Genomic DNA, 5,127 nt, shown 5'->3' on the forward strand with positions numbered 1-5,127 from the left:
GAGAGAGGGAGAGGGAGAGAGAGAGAGAACATCAAAGGCGGGCAGAGGAGGGGGGGCAGAGAGTGCACTGCGGATCAGAAGCCAATGTTCTTTGAAATTATACAATTTACAGGTCATATTCAGAACAAGGCGATTGAAAAGCATACATTTAAAGCATGAGCAGAGAAAACACAAGAATATAAGAAGGGATATTCAAAAGGAGACATGTATTCATTCATTCATTCATTCATTCATGCATTGATTCATTCATTCATTTATTGGACTGTTCAGTGAAGAAGAGGGTGTAGTTGTTCAATACACATGTGTTCTTGTCTGTTGGGTTTTGAATTGTCTATTGATTATTGAATTAATTTCAATGAGAGATGAAAATGGGGAATAGTAATAGCTGTACAAATATATAGTTATACAAATGGGATGGTTGATGAAGAACAGTCTGTAAACACAGTTTGTAAGAAAGCTAGTGGTGTATGTGTATGTACATACATATATATATATATATACATATATATATGAACTGTACAAAGTGAAGACATTTTGGCTGGTCATCACATCTTTAAAGGGCTTTTGGAGGGTTAAGGCGTGGTTTTAGGGTTAGGGTTAGAATTGGGTTTAGGTTAGGATTAGGGTTAGGGTTAAAGGTAGGCATTTAGTTAGGTTTATGTCCATGAGTGTCCTCACTGGGAAAGCAAATGTGTGTTTCAGTGACCTCCTGCCACATGTTCCCTGCAGTTTACTTTCCTACATCCATTATCGGAAATCACGTTGTTCTTCGTGAGATCTTCTGCTCACTCGCAGTCTGCCGCTCGTCTATTTTCTATTTGGAGGCACTTGTTGTCGACATCAAATTATTTGGAAGCGGTTCACCCCTGTGAGCTGCAGATGACATGATGTCAGCATGCTGACCCAGGATTGGCTGGAGCTCAGATGACTTGTTAACACATCTGCTGAGAAGAACAGGGTTCAATGTCAAGTTACTGACGTTGTCTGCATGGTATAACTTAACACGGGAGTAGATAGTTATTTAAATGTTGTACAGTTGAAAAAATGTCCAAAACTTAGTAAAAAAAAACAAAAAAAAACACACTCACATAAACTGTATAACCAGTGAAGAATCAGTGAAAATTAGTCGGTCTTGGTTTAAAAATGTTTATTTTGTTATCCTGGAAAGGAGTAGAGGTTGACATATAACTAAAGCTTTCTTCAACACCTTTTTTTGTTTAAAGCCTAATCTTTGTTTTCCTAAAGGGTTTGCTGATAATTTCTGACAAGTGGAGCAGTTGACTTGACAAAAAGTGCATGATTACATCCACATCTAGCAAAAAAATGTGTGTGTGTGTGTGTGTGTGTGTGTGTCTGAACCAAGGCAAAGACACAAAGGACAAAAGTTCAGCAGCACTGCAGCAAAAGTGGCCAATTACTGTTCATGTCTGGACATGTTGTATCTAAATTCCAGGAAATCTTGTTACTTCTTAGTAAATGTAATTAGCTTTTACAGAACCTGCTGTGGAACAATAATGATCCAACTGCTTCACTTACTATTTAATGTGGCATGCACCAGAGAATAAACTATTTAATGTTACTTTAAAGGGTGAAAATAAAATCTGCCAAATGTCACTTTCATCATCTTTATTAATTTGTTTTATTTTGTTTGTAAGTGAAATCATGGAGGAGAGTACTTTCAAACAGTTGCTGTGATGATTAAAATGATCTAATTCATTCTGATCGTCTTTATTCGTATTAATTTCGACTGTGTTGAGGTTTAAACTTGACCGGTGTGATCTGTGCTGACTGACACCTGGCTGTGAGACGATGGTACTACAACCAAAGCCCCGTACTGAAAGAAACTCATGCAGCTTGAGGCTCAGGTCTTTGCTGTTGTCGCCATCTAGTGGAATATTGCTGTTATTGTTTGTTGGTGTCTCATTTTTACTGAACTGCAGGTGCTTTTATTTTTTATGTTTTTATGGAAGTGGAAGAGTCCTGACGGAGCTACAGACGTGACATGAGGGGGAAAACTTACTCAAAATTAGAGATCCCCCCCCACACCACCTATTATAATCAGAACAAATAACGTGTGACTCATAATCTATTCTAGTCTGTTCTATTCTAATTCAATGTATTGAAGTGATCTACTCTGTTTTGTTCTAGTATATTAAAGCAACGTTATTCTATTATGTTCTATTCTAATTCATTGTATTAATGGTATATTCTGATTTACGGTACGAACTATCTATTCTATTCTATTCTATTCCAGCAGCAGTAGCACCATCAGTAACTGTGGCTTTAAGAACTCTGTGCGATAGAAGAACCAGCAGTAAAGTGAACTCAGAGGCTGTTCACAATAATGTGAGATATCTCATGTTATGGCTGGTTTAATCTGACTAATCTGGTCTAAAGGTGACTGAGTGATTAGTGCGGTCATGTAGAGGAGTGTACGGGCTGCTGTGGTGCAGAGGACATGACAGTGATGATGCTGCACTGAATCTGCTGCCACTTCCATGCGTCCTCAGTGTGAGTATTTCTCTCTTCCTCCTCAGTGCGACATTCAGATAGCTGCAGTGGGGCGATCTGTATGACGCACTGTGAAATGTGCAATAGTTTTTAACTTCCCAGTATACACGGGTTTTTTTTTTCCATTTAACCTAATAAAAATGAGTACAATGTGCTAACGCAGCCTCTGGTGAACTGTATCAATCTGGTAACATGACTGGGGTTTTTTCTGTCGCTCAAGATCAAATGTGCGTGCTCTGCAAAAGCGAAACGATGCCGCTGAGAGCAAGTTCTATGTCACGTCTGATGCAGTAGTGTGAGGTGTCAGTGTGAATTTGACCATTAAACATTATGCGGTGGATCAGCTGGACCTAGACATGGCCTTAAATCAAAGTGCGCATTTTGTCCGCAATTCAATTAAATTCTAAGGGAAAAAATCTCTGACTGAACATGACTGGAAAAAAAAATTACAGCATCTGCCACGACTGGTTGGGGTGAAAGGAAAAATGGGGGACAGAGGAGAGGTGGGGTACAGAAAGGAGGGAGAGAAAAGATTGGAAGCTAGTTAGAGACAGTATCAAGTTATAGGTTTAGACAGGACAGTTCTGACATGTTTATAGTACTAATGTCATTTGTACACGCAATAACATAGATTGTTGATGAAAAATTATACTGTTATCATTTTTAATCATCGCAAACTAATGATGACAATACTACTATTGCCTGATCATTTTGTCTGTTGACTACAAATACAACATTTTCAAATGAGAATTAGTAATTTTTGTGCATGCACCAATTACTGACAGTGAATGTGTCCTTATTACACACCTGTAGTGAGCACACACAAGCCAGCTGCAGGAGCAGTGGGCAGCAATGATCTGCACCCAGGGAATAATGGGGGTTTTCATGCCTTGCTCAGGGCCACCTCAGACCTTGGCCCATCCTGGGATTGAACCAATGACCTTCCAGTTAGCCCATGGGCTTCCCACTATCCCACAATTCAGTGGCATAAACCGCCCTGGCTGGTGTAGCCGACACCTGAACCATGTCTTCTAAAACGTAGGATGTTAAGTTGTATGTGTTGTATCTATTCATTCAGAATTAGCCTGTGTACATTAAAATAGAACTGGACACCATCAGAACTACGGTTGGGACTCAGTATCAGCATCGGTCCAATACTGTTGAAAATCACTGTATCGGATATCAAACAGATAAAAATGTAAAATCCGATACAATACAAAAATCCTATATATTGCATATATGCACAGACTGTAAAAATGTAAATAAAAATCAGCAAAGGCATTTGAGCTGAGTCATGTTTGGGCTGTTAGTTACAGAGCTGGAGAATTATGTCTTTGAAATGATTTAGCACAAATGTGTTTTTAACAGCTTCATAGTTCATAAATGGTCTAAAAAAACTGTATCGGACAAATATCGGTAGATAGTTGAGTTTGTGGTATGGGTATCGGACACAAAAACGTGGTATCATCCATCCCTAATCAAGAGGTGACATAGTAGTCTGGCCTCAAAACATAAGCACATATTTAAGAGACAAGCTAAGAATGAAATATAATGTAATTGCAAGAAACAAATAATTTATTAAAATAAATAATTCATATTTATATTTTTCTAAAGTGTAAAGTGTGTCTGTCCATTCTTATTAGGGATAAGCAGATAGGGTCAGTATTGGCTCAGTATTGGTCAAATTGTCTTGATCGGACATGGTGGTAAATGCATCAGCATGATCCATCTTAGTTTTCTGATGATATAAAAGGCTGTATCTTACTGATTTTTATATTGGTAGATATTCAAGGTTGTGTAATATGGATCAACCACAAAAAAATGACATTGAGCCATCCCATTTTTTTTTTCTAAATCCTTGTTTGCATTGAAATCTGCATTTGCATCAATTGCACTTTCTATATCAAACGGATGATAGAGCAGAAAGGTCTTTTTACAGAGGTAATTTCATGAATGAAATATTTCCATTGGTAGTTGGAAAAAGAATCAGTGAGGAAGATGACCACAAATAATAGTATTTGTGGTCATCTATTTTGCTTCCACTGCATCACCCACTGTTAACAGCATATTAATTAAACATAAAAAAATGTGGATTCTAAAAATACTAACGATTGAATAGAGATGAGCAAGAATACACAAAGATTAAATAAATAAATAAATAAAGTGTGAATTTATTGAGCAAATAATGAATTATCGCTCATCAATGGCACACCTGTGTATAATTTGAAAATCCAGTAGGACAGGCAGATAATAGCTATGTAGCTATGCTACAAGTATAATGAACAGTAAATCCTGTGATTACTCTCCTTCAATTCTACTGCGCCTGCGCAAAATGGAGTCGAATTCTTTCTCGCTCTGTAGATTGAAATTATATAAAAGATATAGGCTTATAAAATACAAACATTCTATACAAATAAACACCTTTAATATCTGTATGGGAAGTTAAAGCGTCCTAAACTCTCCGTTATGAGAGGAAAGAGTTCCCTGAAAGCGTTGAATCGGTTTGACCAGATCTGCGACAACTCGGAAGTGTATGGGCAGGGAATCCTCTCGCTTCGCCTCCGCAGCTGCTGCTCTCAAACGCAGTGTAATTCATTATTATTAGAACATCGCCTT

Source organism: Solea senegalensis, linkage group LG8 (assembly GCF_019176455.1).
Source record: "Solea senegalensis isolate Sse05_10M linkage group LG8, IFAPA_SoseM_1, whole genome shotgun sequence".
In the NCBI taxonomy this organism is placed as follows: domain Eukaryota; kingdom Metazoa; phylum Chordata; class Actinopteri; order Pleuronectiformes; family Soleidae; genus Solea; species Solea senegalensis.